General features: G+C 43.5%; 1 protein-coding gene across 1 annotated transcript in view; it reads left to right on the top strand.

The window, feature by feature from the left end:
• The window catches only part of pacrg (PARK2 co-regulated), a 256594-nt gene that overhangs the window by 142626 nt on the left and 93783 nt on the right, over window positions 1-20185 (top strand). The gene's annotated exons all lie outside the window — the stretch shown is intronic.

Below are 20185 nucleotides of genomic sequence, written 5' to 3'. Positions count from 1 at the left end.
TTCATAAATGACCAGCATGGTCAAATAATAATAATCACAGGCAGAACAGTTGAAACTGGATCAGCAGCACGGCCAGGTGGACTGGGGACAGCAAGGAGTCGTCATGCCAGGTAGTCCTGAGGCATGATCCTAGGGCCCAGGTCCTCCGAGAGAGAGAAAGAAAGAGAGAAAGAGAGAATTAGAGAGAGCATACTTAAATTCACACAGGACACCGAATAGGACAGGAGAAGTACTCCAGATATAACAAACTGACCCTAGCCCCCCGACACGTAAACTACTGCAGCATAAATACTGGAGGCTGAGACAGGAGGGGTCAGGAGACACTGTGGCCCCATCCGATGATACCCCCGGACAGGGCCAAACAGGAAGGATATAACCCCACCCACTTTGCCAAAGCACAGCCCCCACACCACTAGAGGGATATCTTCAACCACCAACTTACCATCCTGAGACAAAGCCGAGTATAGCCCACAAAGATCTCCGCCACGGCACAACCCAAGGGGGGCGCCAACCCAGACAGGAAGATCACATCAGTGACTCAACCCACTCAAGTGACGCACCCCTCCTAGGGACGGCATGAAAGAGCACCATTCAAAAGTTTGGACACGCCCACTCATTCGAGGGTTTTTCTCTCTGTCTTTTTTACTATTTTTCTACATGGTAGAATAATAGTGAAGACTTCAAAACTATGAAATAACACGTATGGAATCATGTAGTAACCAAAAAAAAAAGTGTTAAACAAAGACAAAGGGTGGCTACTTTGAAGAATCTCTTCAAAGTATATTGATTTGTTTATGGGCGAGCTCCCGCTCCCATCCATTTCCAGGAATCAAAGGCTTGATGTTAGAGAGCTGCCGCTATTAACATGTTAATGGACAGTTTTTTTTTGTGTGTGTGTGTGTGTGCATGCATGTCTGTGTGCTCACTATTACTCGCTATAAAAGCTTATTTTTGTCCATACATCCCCTAAATGTCCCATATCCCATCAAGGTTGACCTTGAGTCGTGCTCATCCCCTTTCATCTAACTAGATGCAGCATTTTTCCTTTTCCCATCAATGTATTGGCTTTAGACTAGAGGACAACCAACGTCCTTCTGATCCCCAAGCCTCCACCCCTATCCTACGTGACACACGGCGTCTCCAGATTGGCATTCGATAGGCAGGGCTCTTTGTGTGGCGCTGTCAAGCCTCAAAGCGTCGACACGGCCCCATTCACAGCCGGACGGTGAGAGACAGACAGACAGCTCGACTCAGACAATCCCCAAAACGCCAGTCATTCACCGGCGTCAGTGGAATGTGAAAGAAGAGTGGCATTGTGAATCAATCACTTAAACACAGGGCTTAAACAGGGCCTGAACACAGGGCTTTAGTCTATTAATCAATATCCAATTTGAATCTCTTGTCTCTTTAATTTGGTTACATTATCTCATTGCCATTTTAGCATCGGGGGAGAAGAGAGAAAAAAAGGAAAGACAGGGAGAAAAAGATAGAAAGAAAGACAAAAGGGAGGATAGAAAATGGTGTCTTATTAGCACTGGGGCCTTATGCAAATCTCCTCTGTAAATTAGCTGTCAAATCAATCCCTAAACCGTTTTGGAGCGGGTGTATTTTGGGCGCAGCGGTTGGGCTGGCGAGCCCCACTAGGAATAGTTTATCTCTGCCTGATAGCTGCCCTGCTGCCTGGGTTGGCTGCTGCCTCCATCTGGTCTGGTCTGGTCTGGCATTCATTATTCCATCCCCAGCCCGCTATCACCTGGCTCGGCTGGTCCCTGCTCCTCCTGCTCCCCTCTAACAGGGGGCCAGTGCTGAGGCAGAGTACACACACTGGAATCCAGGCCTCGAATTTCCCGGCGGAATCGACGACCATGGTCGTGGATGCCCCCTTGTGTGGCCTTAATGCCCCATAAAAAAATGCCTTGCGGCCATGGTGGCCATTATGCCCTGAATATAATAATTATAATTCCCTTCTCCCAGCTGCCACTCGCCATGTTCCCGAAGACACCTCACATTCACATGGCTCTCTCAGATATCTCAATTATTATTTGCCAATGCCCGTCACGTGATCGGGTTCGTCTCAGGCATCACAGCTACGAAGTACAAGTGAAGACAGACACATCAGGATTCTTAGCGAATTCCGAGGCATCTATATTCTATTGGTCAGCTTGTCGTTCATACAACCACTGTACATCGAACAAACATTTAAAAGCAATGAGACTGATGCAACCGATCAGAACGTTTAGCTTAAAATGTTGATGAACTATTGCTTCTTCACATTATAAGCACCGTTAAGTTCACACGGCAGTAGGTTATACACGCAAATGGTCCAAAATGCAATTAGCTGGAAAACACCATTCTCAAAAGCCCACTGCAATTGCGAGCGGTTTCATTTGACAGAGATTCAAATATCCTTTAGAAATTTAGAAAGAGGGAAGATCTAAAGATGTAACTACTGTAGCATGTGTTGCTAATATGACTAGAATTGTGCTGGACAACGGCTGCTGGACAATGAAAGAAAGTTATTTGAAAACCAATAGAACATGAGAGAAATAGCCTACTGGTTTCAATTGCATTTTGTGTAGGCCAGTGACAACAAATCTCAATTTAATCCATTTTAAATCCAGGCTGTAACACAACAAAATGTCGAAAAAGTTAATGGGTGCTTATTAAACAGTCAATCACGGACTACAAAAGGAAAACCAGCCCCGTCGCGGACCATGATGTCTTGCTCCCAGACAAACTAAAACACTGAAAACCGAAAACACCGAAAACACTCAAACTTTTACAGATGCACAATCGAGAGCATCCTGTCGGGCTGTATCACCGCCTGGTACTGCAACTGCTCCACCCACAACCGTAAGGCTCGCAGGGGGTAGTGAGGTCTGCACAACTCATCACTGGGGGCAAACTACCTGCCCTCGAGGACACCTACACCACAGGATGTCACAGGAAGGCCAAAAAGATCATCAAGGACAACAACCACCCGAGCCACTGCCTGTTCACCCCGCTATCATCCAGAAGGCGAGGTCAGTACAGGTGCATCAAATCGGGGACCAAGAGACTGAAAACCAGCTTCTATCTCAAGCCATCAGACTGTTAAACAGCCATCACTAACATTGAGTGGCTGCTGCCAACATACTGACTCATCTCTAGCCACTTTAATAATGAAAAATGCATGTAATAAATGTATCACTAGCCACTTTAAACAATGCCACTTTATATGTTTACATACCCTACATTACTCACCTCATATGTACAGTGGGGCAAACAAGTATTTAGTCAGCCACCAATTGTGCAAGTTCTCCCACTTAAAAAGATGGGAGAGGCCTGTAATTTTCATCATAGGTACACTTCAGCTATGACAGACAAAATAAGAGAAAAAAAATCCAGAAAATCACATTGTAGGATTTTTAATGAATTTATTTGCAAATTATGGTGGAAAATAAGTATTTGGTCACCTACAAACAAGCAAGATTTCTGGCTCTCACAGACCTGTAACTTCTTCTTTACGACTGTATTGATGGCACCTGTTTGAACTTGTTATCAGTATAAAAGACACCTGCCCACAACCTCAAACAGTCACACTCCAAACTCCACTATGGCCAAGACCAAAGAGCTGTCAAAGCACACCAGAAACAAAATTGTAGACCTGCACCAGGCTGGGAAGACTGAATCTGCAATAGGTAAGCAGCTTGGTTTGAAGAAATCAACTGTGGGAGCAATTATTAGGAAATGGAAGATATACAAGACCACTGATAATCTCCCTCGATCTGGGGTTCCACACAAAGATCTCACCCTGTGGGGTCAAAATGATCACAAGAACGGTGAGCAAAAATCCTAGAACTACACGGGGGGACCTTGTGAATGACCTGCAGAGAGCTGGGACCAAAGTAACAAAGCCTACCATCAGTAACACACTACGCCGCCAGGGACTCAAATCCTGCAGTGCCAGACGTGTCCCCCTGCTTAAGCCAGTACATGTCCAGGCCCGTCTGAAGTTTGCTAGAGAGCATTTGGATGATCCAGAAGAAGATTGGGAGAATGTCATATGGTCAGATGAAACCAAAATATAACTTTTTGGTAAAAACTCAACTCGTCGTGTTTGGAGGACAAAGAATAATGAGTTGCATCCAAAGAACACCATACCTACTGTGAAGCATGTGGGTGGAAACATCATGCTTTGGGGCTGTTTTTCTGCAAAGGGACCAGGACGACTGATCCGTGTAAAGGAAAGAATGAATGGGGCCATGTATCGTGAGATTTTGAGTGAAAATCTCCTTCCATCAGCAAGGGCATTGAAGATGAAATGTGTCTGGGTCTTTCAGCATGACAATGATCCCAAACACACCGCCCGGGCAACGCATGAGTGGCTTTATAAGAAGCATTTCAAGGTCCTGCAGTGGCCTAGCCAGTCTCCAGATCTCAACCCCATAGAAAATCTTTGGAGGGAGTTGAAAGTCTGTGTTGCCCAGCAACAGCCCCAAAACATCACTGCTCTAGAGGAGATCTGCATAGAGGAATGGGCCAAAATACCAGCAACAGTATGTGAAAACCTTATTCATTCCTTTACACTTGTGTGTATAAGGTAGTTGTTGTGAAATTGTTAGGTTAGATTACTTGTTAGATATTACTGCATGGTCGGAACTAGAAGCACAAGCATTTCGCTACACTCACATTAACATCTGCTAACCATGTGTATGAGACAAATAACATTTGATTTGATTTGATTTAAAATAATTCCTTCGACATTCCAATGTTCGGAGTTTGGCTAATCTACTTCGAAACAAGGTAAGACATGCCCCATTGTCACGTGTGCTCCCTCTCCGGCCTCTAGGTCACCAGGCTGCTCGTTGTGGTTCACAACTGTCACCATCGTTACGCGCATCAGCTCATAATGACACTCACCTGGACTCCATCACCTCCTTGATTACCTGCCCTAAATATGCCACTCCCTTTGGTTCCTTCCACAGGCATCACTGTTTCTGTTCCAGTGTCATGTCTGTAGGTTGTTTGTGTTTCTTGTTTTGTATTTAGTTGCGTTTATTTATTAAAACGCTCACTCCCTGAACTTGCTTTCCGACTCTCAGCGCACACGTTACACCCATGAAATGACAAAAAAAACATCCAGGTTTTAAACAATGACATTTATGGTTAAACAGTTTCAAAATGTTGACTGCCTCCACTCAGATTGCAAGGTGTGTGATGTTGCGGTGCACAACTGGCACTGGCCTTTCTCTCCTAACGAACAGTACCTCAGGTATGTCAACAGAATCAAGCATTTAGACATTAATATTAATTACCCTACATTATATTTGTCAAACATTGCTGGCGTTCAAATTTTATTGGTCACATACACATGTTTAGCGGGTGTGGCGAAATGTAGCGAAATGCTTGCGTTAAGCCTAGATATACAGTGCCTTGCGAAAGTATTCGGCCCCCTTGAACTTTGCGACCTTTTGCCACATTTCAGGCTTCAAACATAAAGATATAAAACTGTATTTTTTTGTGAAGAATCAACAACAAGTGGGACACAATCATGAAGTGGAACAACATTTATTGGATATTTCAAACTTTTTTAACAAATCAAAAACTGAAAAATTGGGCGTGCAAAATTATTCAGCCCCTTTTCTTTCAGTGCAGCAAACTCTCTCCAGAAGTTCAGTGAGGATCTCTGAATGATCCAATGTTGACCTAAATGAATAATGATGATAAATACAATCCACCTGTGTGTAATCAAGTCTCCGTATAAATGCACCTGCACTGTGATAGTCTCAGAGGTCCGTTAAAAGCGCAGAGAGCATCATGAAGAACAAGGAACACACCAGGCAGGTCCGAGATACTGTTGTGAAGGAGTTTAAAGCCGGATTTGGATACAAAAAGATTTCCCAAGCTTTAAACATCCCAAGGAGCACTGTGCAAGCGATAATATTGAAATGGAAGGAGTATCAGACCACTGCAAATCTACCAAGACCTGGCCGTCCCTCTAAACTTTCAGCTCATACAAGGAGAAGACTGATCAGAGATGCAGCCAAGAGGCCCATGATCACTCTGGATGAACTGCAGAGATCTACAGCTGAGGTGGGAGACTCTGTCCATAGGACAACAATCAGTCGTATATTGCACAAATCTGGCCTTTATGGAAGAGTGGCAAGAAGAAAGCCATTTCTTAAAGATATCCATAAAAAGTGTTGTTTAAAGTTTGCCACAAGCCACCTGGGAGACACACCAAACATGTGGAAGAAGGTGCTCTGGTCAGATGAAACCAAAATTGAACTTTTTGGCAACAATGCAAAACGTTATGTTTGGCGTAAAAGCAACACACCATCCCCACTGTCAAACATGGTGGTGGCAGCCTCATGGTTTGGGCCTGCTTTTCTTCAGCAGGGACAGGGAAGATGGTTAAAATTGATGGGAAGATGGATGGAGCCAAATACAGGACCATTCTGGAAGAAAACCTGATGGAGTCTGCAAAAGACCTGAGACTGGGACGGAGATTTGTCCTCCAACAAGACAATGATCCAAAACATAAAGCAAAATCTACAATGGAATGGTTCAAAAATAAACATATCCAGGTGTTAGAATGGCCAAGTCAAAGTCCAGACCTGAATCCAATTGAGAATCTGTGGAAAGAACTTGAACAAAGTTCAAGGGGGCCGAATACTTTCGCAAGGCACTGTATGTAATTTAATGCTTGGCTACATTTTCTGGTGTCTCCCTCACGTTAGCATTGGTGTGGACATGTGATCCTATTAGCCAATATGCAGATACTGTATCACCTACATATGACTGGCAAATTATTTATTTACATGTACATACACTTATGTTTCTCTTAACAGAATGGCTAGGGTTTTTTGGTTTTCAAATTAATTTAATTGGTTATTTTGGTTAATGGCCTTGGTGCCCTAGCAGATGGTGCCCTGACCGTAGATTGCTTTGTATGTTTCTATTTTTAGTTGGGTCAGGGTGTGATGTGGGTGGGTATTCTATGTTGTAGGTCTAGGTTTTCTTTTTCTATGTGTTTGGCCTGGTATGGTTCTCAATCAGAGGCAGCTGTCTATCGTTGTTTTCCCATTTTTGAGTTGTGGGTGATTATTCTCTGGTTCGTGTTTGTTGCACCTGTCAGAACTGTTTGTTTATCGTTTTGTTGTTTTTGTTTGTGTATTCATGGTTGATTAAAAGTTTTATGGATACGTACCACGCTGCACTTTGGTCCTCCTCTCCTTCTCCCGACAACAATCGTTACAGATGGTCTTCGTGCCCTGGCAGATTGGGCACCTCTTGAAGTCCACATGGTCTTGCCCCTAAAATCTCGAAATTACAGGCTTGCTGGCAACCCATTAACGCTTGTCATAGGCCTCCGTTTTAGGAAATCCGGGTTAGCGTCCCAAATGGTACCCTATTCCCTTTATAGTGCACTACTTTTGACCTTGGAGCTCTGGTCAAAAGTAGTGCACTATATACAGCAGGCAATAGGGTGCCATTTGGGACGCAATCAAACGCATACACTACTGTATGAGGATTTTACCAGATCAACACGGAAGATTGCTTCCACTCTATTCGAAAAACAAGTGCAGGCTTTTAACCTATCAAGGTGGTGATGAGCACTTGATGGGTTGTATACACAGCCTGAAGAGCTTCCTACTGGACCAGTCTTGGTGACCCGCTGCATTAGAATATTGCTGTTGATGTACTGAACACTGTACACATTAACAAGCCTCACGATGAGCACAAGACATTGAAAAGGTGTTGAAAATAGCTATTTTCGGTGGAAAGGACGTTGAAAATACCTTTCTTAAAGGTGCTCACTGGGCTACTTCTATGAAGTTTGACGCAATGGTAGAGTCATCTTTTCATGAACCCCTATCACTATCGCAATACTCAAAGGTCTGAATTGGAAATGTATGAATCACTCTCTATGCACTACTTAAGCCTATTACTTTGCAGTTTGTTCTTTGACGTTTCAAGTTCACTGTCATCTATTGAAGTCTTCCCTTTGTGCGGCATAGTTTTATTTTTGATTCATCAAAGCCTATCCGTGATCTAATGTGTTTCCCACCTCCGGCTTGCTTTGTCACGCACATAATTCAATCATTCTGAACAAAAATGCAACGATCCACAAGATAGAAGCTACATTAATCAAACGCATTGCACAGATTCTACAGAACACAAGGCACAAAAGACTTCAGTCTGTGGTTGACTGGTAACACCATAACTCACTACTACTGGGCCTAACTCCCCCATTCCAGCAGTAGCATCCCCTCCCCCCTCGCTCATCTCCCCAGCCAGCCACAACAGAGCTCAGTGTCCGCAGCTGGAGTCTGGACAGAGCGACGGTGGGTGGGATATGGAAAGGGAAGGGGAGGGGGGACGTTTGGGTGTGGGGAGGGTACGCCAATGGCTCCATGAAAGGACATCTTGTGTCCCCCATGTGCAGCTGTTGGCTGCTGTGGTGGTGGTGGGCGAGAGGCGAGAGAGTGCCACCGCCAGCTTTCTGTCTCTGGCTCCTCTCTCAGTGTCTCAACACACTGTCCCCTTTATCAGGGCTGCCAGCCCCCCGGCCACAAGTCTCCTCTTTGTGTGGTCCCCCCAGCTATCTAACACAGCAGAGCTCTGTTTCCATGTCCCTCTCTGCCCCCCCCCTCCCGGTCCCTGTCCATACACTTCAAAGGACAGAGCTTTGGGTTGGGGTTGAGGTAGGCCCTGGCATCTCCCTGGGCAGCCCCGTTGGGGTCTTTAGGTGTCCTTTGACTACCAGGTCACCCTATCTCACTCTTGGAAATGTGCATGGTCTTGACCTGTGGCTGTGAGAGTGGCCCGGATGCTAAATAAAGAAGGAATTTATGCATGTCTCCATTCTCAGATACGCAATATAACTAGGCTTATGTTTGACTTGCTGCAAGCAGCCATTGCAGCTGACACTGTAATGTTTCAAAGGGAAGTTAACAATGATGAGTTATTATGGTGGAGATGATGCATTATAATACTTGATGCAGCACTTTGTTTTCTGAATCAGCTCTGTTGGTGTGTGTGTGTGTGTGTGTGTGTGTGTGTGTGTGTGTGTGTGTGTGTGTGTGTGTGTGTGTGTGTGTGTGTGTGTGTGTGTGTGTGTGCGCGTGTGTGTGATGACGGGGTTTAGGGTAGTGCAGAAAATCACAGATGCAATTTGCACGGCTCTCTTGTTTGCTTGCTGTGATGAATCTCATCCCTAATGGGATGCAACAAACATTCCTTATGAGGGAGCAATGTAGTCCGTCATCCAGCAAATTCCTCTCTTTTCAGGAACAGCAGTTATTTACAGTGCCTTCAGAAAGTATTGACACCCCTTAACTTTTTCAACACTTTGTTGTGAATTTAAAATGGATTATATTGAGATTGTTTTGTCACTGGCTCACGCACAATACCCCATAATGTCAATGTGGAATTATTTTTTCCCCAAATGTTTAAAAGCTGAAATGTCTGGAGCCAGTAAGTGTTCAATCACTTTTATGGCAAGCCTAAATAAGTTCAAGAGTAAAAATGTGCTTAACAAGTCACATAATAAGTTGCATGGACTCACTATGTGTGCAATAATCATGTTTAACATGATCTCTGTACCCCACACATACAGATACATGTAAGGTCCCGCAGTCGAGCAGTGAATTTCAAACACAGATTCAACCACACAGACCAGGGAGGTTTTCCAATGCCTCCTAAAGGTAGACATTGAATACCCCTTTGAGCACAGTGAAGTTATTATTTACACTTTGGATGGTGTATCAATACACCCAGTCACCACAAAGATACAGGCGTCCTTCCTAACTCATTTGTCGGAGAGGAAGGAAACCATGAGGTCAATGGGGACTTTAAAACAGTTACAGAGTTTAATGGCTGTGATAGAAGAACACTGAGGATGGATCAACAACATCGTAGTTACTCTACAATACTAACCTAATTAACAGAGTGAAAAGAAGGAAGCCTGTACAGAATAAAAAATATTCCAGGCACTAAAGTGGTACTACAAAAAATGTGTCAAAGCAATTAAATTTGTCCTGAATACAAAGTGTTATGTTTGGTGCAAATCCAATACAACACATTATTGAGTACCACTCTCAATATTTTCAAGCATAGTGGTGGCTGCATCATGTTATTGGCATGCTTGTATCGTTAAGGGCTGGAGAGTTTTTTAGGATAAAAAAGAAACGGAGTTAAGCACAGGCAAAATCCTAAAGGAAAACCTGGTTCAGTCTGCTTTCCACCACCTCTGTGAGATGAATTCATCATTCAGCAGGACAATAACCTAAAACACAAGGCCAAATCTACACTGGAGTTGCTTACCAAGAAGACAGTGAATGTTCCTGATTGGCCGAGTTACAGTTTTGACTTAAATCTATGGCAAGACTTGAAAATGGTTGTCTAGCAATGATCAAAAACCAAGTGAGAGAGCTTTAACAATTTTTAAAAAGAATAATGGACAAATATTGCACAATCCAGGTGTGCTAAAGACAGCTTTAATTACTGTCAAAGGTGAATATAACATGTATTGACTAAGGGGTGTGAATACATACGTCAAATTAAAGCAAGAGAGGGTATGCTAAACAACTTTTTTAGTACAGCTGTGCTGCGGTCATAGGTACTAAAAAAGTAATTTTGCACAACCTTGAGTGTACAATTGCTTTTATACAACGGGTTACCAATGAAATAAAAATTATTATTTTGATTCATGTATTCATAGGCTACTACACTGCTCAAAAAAAATAAAGGGAACACTTAAACAACACAATGTAACTCCAAGTCAATCACACTTCTGTGAAATCAAACTGTCCACTTAGGAAGCAACACTGATTGACAATAAATGTCACATGCTGTTGTGCAAATGGAATAGACAACAGGTGGAAATTATAGGCAATTAGCAAGACACCCCCAATAAAGGAGTGGTTCTGCAGTTTGTGACCACAGACCACTTCTCAGTTCCTATGCTTCCTGGCTGATGTTTTGGTCACCTTTGAATGCTGGTGGTGCTTTCACTCTAATGGTAGCATGAGACAGAGTCTACAACCCACACAAGTGGCTCAGGTAGTGCAGCTCATCCAGGATGGCACATCAATGCGAGCTGTGGCAAGAAGGTTTGCTGTGTCTGTCAGCGTAGTGTCCAGAGCATGGAGGCGCTACCAGGAGACAGGCCAGTATATCAGGAGATGTGGAGGAGGCCGTAGGAGGGCAACAACCCAGCAGCAGGACCACTACCTCCGCCTTTGTGCAAGGAGGAGCACTGCCAGAGCCCTGCAAAATGACCTCCAGCAGGCCACAAATGTGCATGTGTCTGCTCAAACGGTCAGAAACAGACTCCATGAGGGTGGTAATGAGGGCCCGACTTCCAGAGTCTGGAGACGCCGTGGAGAACGTTCTGCTGCCTGCAACATCCTCCAGCATGACCGGTTTGGCGGTGGGTCAGTCATGGTGTGGGGTGGCATTTATTTGGGGGGCCGCACAGCCCTCCATATGCTCGCCAGAGGTAGCCTGACTGCCATTAGGTACCGAGATGAGATCCTCAGACCCCTTGTGAGACCATATGCTGGTGCGGTTGGACCTGGGTTCCTCCTAATGCAAGACAATGCTAGACCTCATGTGGCTGGAGTGTGTCAGCAGTTCCTGCAAGAGGAAGGCATTGATGCTATGGACTGGCCCGCCCGTTCCCCAGACCTGAATCCAATTGAGCACATCTGGGACATCATGTCTCGCTCCATCCACCAACATGGATGTTGCACCACAGACTGTCCAGGAGTTGGCGGATGCTTTAGTCCAGGTCTGGGAGGAGATCCCTCAGGAGACCATCCGCCACCTCATCAGGAGCATGCCCAGGCGTTGTAGGGAGGTCACACAGGCACGTGGATGCCACACACACTACTGAACCTCATTTTGACTTGTTTTAAGGACATTACATCAAAGTTGGATCAGCCTGTAGTGTGGTTTTCCACTTTAATTTTGAGTGTGACTCCAAATCCAGACCTCCATGGGTTGATACATTTGATTTCCATTGATCATTTTTGTGTGATTTTGTTGTCAGCACATTCAACTATGTAAAGAAAAAAGTATTTAATAAGAATATTTCATTCATTCAGATCTAGGATGTGTTATTTTAGTGTTCCCTTTATTTTTTTGAGCAGTGTATTTCATCGCTCAACGAAAATATAGACCTAGTCCCGACTCCTGACACATGGTTGCTAGCCAAGCCGACAGGCCGTTCATTCTGGTTAGGTTGCCAAAGACGCGACCCAGTCATTAAGTATTTTTGTTCTATATCTATGGACACGACCCAGTCGTTCGTTCTAAATGTTTCTCTTATCCCATGCCTTCTAGCTAGCGAACTATGACTAATGCAGTTTGGTCAAACAGTGAAGCTATAATAACAGCAAAATACAGTGGTTGCTCCACTAAAAGTTTTGCAAATATGCTGCGGGACTTAGAGGTCATTTGTGGTTTAGTACGGTACCCTGCGTCACCACTTCATTGCTCCAGACCAGCGCAAGAGAGCGTTAGTGCACTGATTGCGCTTTTGGGTCCTACTGTGTCACTAACTGTCAATGAATGGGCGACATAGACCTAAATAGAAACTGATAATTGTGCACAACTTCAGTGTTACTTACTAAAACTGTTGTTACACTAAGGTTTTTATTATTTGATTTTGGTCTTACTGTAATACTGTAGGCCACTCCCGACCGGTCACGTTATTCAGCGGCTGAGTGGTGCAACTGTTTAAGACACTGCATAACAGTGCAAGCTGTGTTGCTACAGATGCTGGTTCAATACCCGTGCTGCCCTCAACTGGGAGACCCATGAGATGATTGTAGGTTTTTGGTTTCTCTCCCTCTAAAAACATAAATATTTCTAAATAACAAAGTGGCTTTATTTACAAATTAGTAACAATGTCTCACCCCATGTTCAAAAATGGTATTTTTCCTCGCTCTGTAATGAACACGAGGGGAGACAGAGTGCTGGTTTCAAGCGCAGGGCGCAGCAGGTGTTTATTGCAAAGGACCACAGGAGGAGGCAGGTAGCTGGGTCCAGGGGCAGGCAGAAGGTCATACACAGGGGGTCCAAAAGTGCAACAGTACAGGCAGGGAAAAGGCTAGTAGCGTCGTCCGGAAGGTCAGGCAATAGGTTGATAACATGAAATCCGATAGGCTAAAGTACAGGCAGGGAAAAGGCTAGTAACATAGTCCGGAAGGTCAGGCAATAGGTTGATAACATGAAATCCGATAGGCTAAAGTACAGGCAGGGAATAGGCAAAAAGTGTCGTTAGTGAGGCAGGCAAAAACTAGCATACACGAAGGATTAAATTATGGGAAAAACAGAGCTCCGAATAGAAGTGTGTCACAAAACAAACAATACCTCACAGTGATGGGGTCGTGTGTGATAATCGTGATAATCGATAAACTAAATCGTGTGTGATAATGACATACAGGTGTGTGAACAGGTGATCAGAATTCAGGTGATTGGGATCTGGAGAGTGAGCTGCGTTTAGGGGATCTAGGTGTTTGAGAGTGTGAGTTGGAAGCAGACGTTACGCGCTCTTTTTACATTATTTGAAAACGAAATCATCACCAAAATGTAATTTTTTAAACAAAGCAATTATTGTTATTATTATTATTAATTTATAATTACATAAAAGGCCGTTGGATATTCTCACAGAGAATGTTATTAGCGGGACAATGTATATTGGTCATATTGTTCATGGCTGCCGAGTGGCGCACAATGGGATTGCCTTACAGAGAACTCCAGCTGAAAAGCGAGCGAGGTTCAAGTCAGGAGGGCAGCTGGCACAGGATGGGCCGCAGAGGCGCCCACAGAAGACCGACCTAGCCCATGGGGAAGGGAGGAGGAAGAAGGGGGAGGTGGGGTGGAACCCCACCCCGCCACACTGGCAACACAATGGTGCTGACTTGGGAAATGTTCCTGCTGTTCTGTTCTTAGTGTCAGTCTGCACATTTAAACTAAAACAATGTAACTAATAATGGCATCTTATGCTTTTTAAGAAATACTCTTTCAAAATGCCAATGTTTATTTAGTTATGGATCCATAAATAAATAAATATCACTGAATTACAGAAATATCCTCCAATCCTCTATATGTAATTATTGGTGGAGAGTCGCGTCATATTTTTCGATGTACTGTAGGTCTATCGTAGGCGACATTAGTCTCACTAGTGTTGAGTAATGTGCTGTTAAAAGTGGTATAGGTCTTATTTATTTAAAGAGCATATTGAAGCTAGAAGCAATAGACTACAACTATTTTAGTACCGTTTCGTGCTGCTCTGAGACAAGATTGGGGACTGGTCCTGATAAATCAACAAGATTTTTATTTTCACTGAATCTCCGTTTGGGTATTGGTTAGACTAGAATTAGAAAATTAGGGTGTAGACATGTTATGCTCTTAGTGTAACCTTTATTTAACTAGGCAAGTCAGTTAAGAACAAATTCTTATTTACAAGGACAACCTCCTCTTTCCTCCCGTCATGGAATATAACCCTGGTCTCCTGCGTGCCTGCACGACACAGGAATTCTTTAGTTAACCTGTTGAACCCCGTTCCGCTAGCGTAACCCCCCCGCAACAGCCAGTGAAAGTGCAGGGCTCCAAATTCAAAACAACAAAAATCTCATAATTAAAATTCCTCAAGCATACAAGTATTTTGCACCATTTTAAAGATATAATTAGCGTTAATCCAGCCACACTGTCTGATTTCAAAAAGGATTTACAGCGAAAGCACCACAAACGATTATGTTAGGTCACCACCAAGCCACAGAAAAACACAGCCACTTTTCCAGCCAAAGAGAGGAGTCACAAAAAGCACAAAGAGATAAAATGAATCACTAACCTTTGATGATTTTCATCAGATGACACTCATAGGACTTCATGTTAGACAATACATGTATGTTTTGTTTGATAAAGTTCATATTTATATAAAAAAAAATCTGAGTTTACATTGGCACGTTACATTCAGTAGTTCTAAAACATTCGGTGATTGTGCAGAGAGCCACATCAAATTACAGAAATACTCATAATAAACATTGATAAAGATATGATTATTATACATGGAACTTTAGATAAACTTCTCCTTAATGCAACCGCTGTGTCAGATTTCAAAAAAACTTTACGGAGAAAGCAAATCATGCAATAATCTGAGTACAGCCTTTAGACAACAAAGCAGCCAAAAAGATACCCGCCATATTGGGTAGTCATTGGGTAGTCAACATTACTCAGAAATAGCATTTTAAATATTCACTTAACTTTGAGGATCTTCATCAGAATGCACGCCCAGGAATCCCAGTTTCACAATAAATGTTTGATTTGTTCGATAATGTCCACTAAGTATGGAATCAATCTTTAGGATGTTTTTAACATAAACCTTCATTAATGTTCCAACAGGACAATTCCTTTGTCTGTACAAATGAAGTGGAACGTAGCTACCTTTCACGTGAGCCCACCAGACCGAGGCTGTGGCACTCTGCCAGACCACTCACTCAAAGAGCTCTTATGAGCCCCGCCTTTAGAGTAGAATCCTCAAAACAGTTTCTAAATACTGTTGACATATAGTGGAAGCCTTGGGAAGTGAAACATAACTAATATCCCACTGTATCTTCAATGGGGGCTGAGTTGAAAAAATACAAACCTCAGATTTCCCACTTCCTGGTTGGATTTTTTTCTCAGGTTTTTGCCTGCCATATGAATTCTGTTATACTTACAGACATCATTCAGTTTTAGAAACTTCAGAGTATTTTCTATCCAAATGTACTAATTACATGCATATTCTAGCTTTTACGGCTGAGTAGCAGTCAGCTTAATTTGGCCACGTTTTTCATCCAAGCTACCCAATACTACCCCCTACCCCAAAGAAGTTAAATAGCCCAGTACTGTACTCCCGACCGTCACGTTGGACAGCGACATATTTTAGTTCCAACCTAACGGAAACCCAGAGGGTTTTTCATTTTTCTTGGAATAGAAACACCATATAATATTAATCTAATTAATTAAGCAAGTACCAGTCAAAAGTTTGGACACACCTACTCATTCCAGGGTTTTTCTTAATTTAATTAATCATCCATAGCAATGAGCCAATGATGTACGATTTCGCCTGGCATAGAAAATGTGCTCTCTCGTCAGGACACTGTTCAGGGGAGCTAGGCAACTACACAGCTAACACAGCTGGTAAGACAGCAAACTTTCTGCATTTCATGTCGTTTGACCTCTTTTTCTATTGACATTCCTTTGTATATATCCATACAAATGATGCTGATTCATGATTTTGACTGGCTGAGAAAAGATGTCTGTCTCATTCTGACGCGGTGATTCATTCTCAATAGGACAGTAGAAATCAAATTTAAATATTGAAACAATGTTGCAAATGTCTAGAGACAGACACAACATTTTTACAAACTCCTGTTGTTGCAAACCAAATGGTCGGCTAGAAGCAAGGGGAAATATTGTCTAGATGCTTTTTACAGTGGAGATCAAGTTAATGAATTGCCTGGCTTGGGCTGATGGGACACTGGATGTGCAGGGATTTCTCAGATTGAACAGAAACAAGATGGCCATTTTCGTGTCATAGGCTTAGCTGTGCTAAACAGGTTTATTACCAATCTGTGGTAGAATAAATATTTCTGTATTTAATTCTGTATTAAAAGTACCCCATTATCATAATGGGGTATTGTGTGTAGATGGGCAGTTTAAAAAATGCTTATCCATTTTGAATTCAGGCTGTAACACAACAAAATGTGTAATAAGTCAAGGGGTATGGATACTTTCTGAAATCACTGTAGAGTTCTTTCAAGAGAGAGAGTTAGAAATAGAATTACTAGAATGGGCATCCCTATTCAGGTCAATGCGTCCATGATGGGTGGATTTTATACCTATGGTCGGAGAACTCCGTTAGCTATTTACAAACTTCTATCTACACTGAACAAAAATATAAACTCAATATGTAAAGTGTTGGTCCCATGTTTCATGAGCTGAAATGAAAGATCCCAGAAATGTTCCATATGCACAAAAAGCTTAAATGTTGTGCACAAATTTGTTTACATCCCTGTTAGTCAGCATTTCTCCTTTGCCAAGATAATCCATCCACCTGACAGGTGTGGCATATCAAAAAAGCTGATTAAAGAGAATGATCATTACACAGGTGCACCTTGTGCTGGGGATAATAAAATACCATTCTAAAATGTGACATTTTGTCACACAACACAATGCCATAGATGTCTCAAGTTTTGAGGGAGCATGCTCCCACTGTTGACAGAGAATGTAATGTTAATTTCTCTACCATAAGCCGCCTCCACTTCACTTTAGAGAATTTGTCAGTATGTCCAACTGGCCTCACAACCGAAGACCACGAATATGGCGTTGTGAGGGCGACCGGTTTGCTGATGTCACCGCTGTGAACAGAGTGCCCCATGGTGGCGGTGGGGTTATGGTATGGGCAGGCATAAGCCACGAATAATGAACACAATTGCATTTTATCGATGGCAATTTTAATGCACAGAAATGCTTTGATGAGATCCTGAGGCCCATTGTGTTGCCCATTTCTTTAAAGATATCTGTGACCAACAGATGCATATCTGTATTCCCAGTCATGTGAAATCCATAGATTAGGGCCTAATCAATTCATTTTAATTTCCTCATATGAACTGTAACTCAGTAAAATCTTTGAAACTCTTGCATGTTGCGTTTATATTTTTGTTCAGTATAGTTGAAGAGATTTGACTTCTTCGGTCCAACTTTGATGAAGTGATCAGGTGATGAGGTCAAGGGCCAATCACAGGTGGGAACCCTGCATAACTCCTCCCTCCGACACGTCATTTAGTGCAGGTGTGGGAAGCTTTACACAGATTCTCCAGGCACTTCGATCTATCAGCCACACCAATGTCAGAAATAGCAGCACCAACACTTCCTGTCACTGATAAGCAAGCCAAACTAAGTGAGCCTCCATAGATTCTTCTTCAGCAGCTACACCAGGCATTTTACAATTTCTGGGCACAGACGTCAGTTCAAAGTCTAGTTTTGAATTACAGTGCATTCGGAAAGTATTCAGACCCCTTTTTTCCACATTTTGTTTCCTTACAACCTTATTCTCAAATTGATTAAATCGTTTTTTCCCTCGTCAATCTACACACAATACCCCATAATGACAAAGCAAAACAGAATTTTATAGTTTTTTGCAAATGTATAAAAAAAAATGAAATATGACTTTTACATAACTATTCAGACCCTTTACTCAGGACTTTGTTGAAGCACCTTTGGCAGCGGTTACAGCCTCGAGTCTTCTTCGGTATGACGCAACAAGCTTGGCACACCTGTATTTGGGGAGTTTCTCCCATTCTTCTCTACAGATCCTCTCAAGCTCTGTCAGGTTGGATGGGGAGCGTCGCTGGGTTCGGGCTCTGGCTGGGCCACTCAAGGACATTCAGAGACTTGTCCCAAAGCCACTCCTGCATTGTCTTGGCTGTGCATAAGGTCGTTGTCCTGTTGTTGTTGTCCTGTTGGAAGGAGAACCTTCGTCCCAGTCTGGTTTCATCAGAACAGATAATCTTGTTTCTCATGATTGAAAGTCCTTTAGGTGCCTTTTGGCAAACTCCAAGTGATGTGCTGTTTACTGAGGAGTGGCTTCTCTTTGGCCACTCTACCATAAAGTCCTGATAGGTGGAGTGCTGCAGAGATGGTTGTCCTTCTGGAAGGTTCTCCATCTCCACAGAGGAACTCTGGAGCTATGTCAGTGACCATCGGGTTCTTGGTCACTTCCCTGACCATGACCCTTCTCCCCGATTGCTCAGTTTGGTCGGGCAGCCAGCTCTTGGAAGAGTCTTGGTGGTTCCCAACTTCTTCCATTTAAGAATGATGGAGACCACTGTGTTCTTGGGGAATTTGAATACAGCAGAAATGATTTGGTACCCTTCCCCAGATCTGTGCCTCGACACAATCCTGTCTCGGAGCTCTACGGACAATTCCTACGACCTTTGCTAGATACAAATGTTACCATGTCATTGGATTTAGGTGAAAACATATGAAATCCCCTGATGTTGAAGACTTTTTGCAAATTCAATCCACATCGATTCAACGTCATCACATAGTTTTTTGGGGTTGAAATGATTCTACCTTGATTCAACCATCTTTTGCCCAGTGGAAATCTATATTCACAAAACGTCTCAGAGTAGGAGTGCTGATCTAGGATCAGGTTGTTCTGTCTATATGATCTTATTCATTATGATGCAAAAGGCCAGACAACAGATGCTATCATGCTAACGATGGATCAACAACAGCCAAATAGCATCTTGGTGCTCAATCCTGGCAAAGTTTATTGCGGGCTATGCTGTGTGTTTTTCACTCAGCTGTTATGACTATTTTCTCCTCTTATCGCTGAGGTGTTGGTCCCTCGCCCCCCATTTGTCACTGACACCCTCCTTGTGATCTAGTTAATTTGCCCTCCTTTATCTTCCGCTGTGGAATGTGGCCAGCGACGATAACACCCCCCGACAAGACTCAGACACAAGCACGCATGCACGCTCACACACACCCACCCCCTTCCTCTCTTTCTTTGTCTACCTGTCTGGCTCTCTGTCTTCCCCCAGCCAGCCGGCCAGGCAGGCTGTGGGCGATGGTGGTTTTTGCCGGGCGGGCAGCGACTCAGTCTTCCTCTCCGGGGTGGGCAGCTCAAGCCTGGGAGGCTCTGATGGCTCTGTTACACCACCACTCTGAGATGTAGCAGTTAAGAGCTGACCCCGTGACCCGCCTCCTGTCCGCAGCAGCAGCCAGGGGACAGGTTCAGCTGAACGGGGGGGTGGGGTGGGTGGGTGTGTATGTGTGTATGTGGGGGTGGGTGGGTGTGTATGTGTGTATGTGGGGGTGAGTGGGTGTGTTCCAACAGATGGTGTGGAGCTAGATGCACATGTGTATGTAAGTGTGAGTATTGTGCGCAGAATAACCAACGCATTTACGAACGCGCAGCACCTGAATGCACCCGTAACCTCTTAGCCTTGCCACAGTTACCATCCGCTGTGGGTTTCATTAGGTCAAATGCAACATTCATGAACATGAAATAACCATCCCTTGAATCTTGAGCCTTGTTACGCTCTATTGCCCTGAACGGGTTAGCTGAGCTATAGTGTATCATGTTACAGTACTACCCACTTTGGGTTTCATTAGGAGAGGGGTAGTGACCTTTGGA

Source organism: Oncorhynchus mykiss, chromosome 25 (genome assembly GCF_057628025.1).
Source record: "Oncorhynchus mykiss isolate SJ-2025 chromosome 25, ASM5762802v1, whole genome shotgun sequence".
Taxonomy (NCBI): Eukaryota; Metazoa; Chordata; class Actinopteri; order Salmoniformes; family Salmonidae; genus Oncorhynchus; species Oncorhynchus mykiss.
The sequence above is the reverse complement of the archived record's forward strand: the minus strand, read 5'-3'. Positions and strand labels throughout refer to the sequence as shown.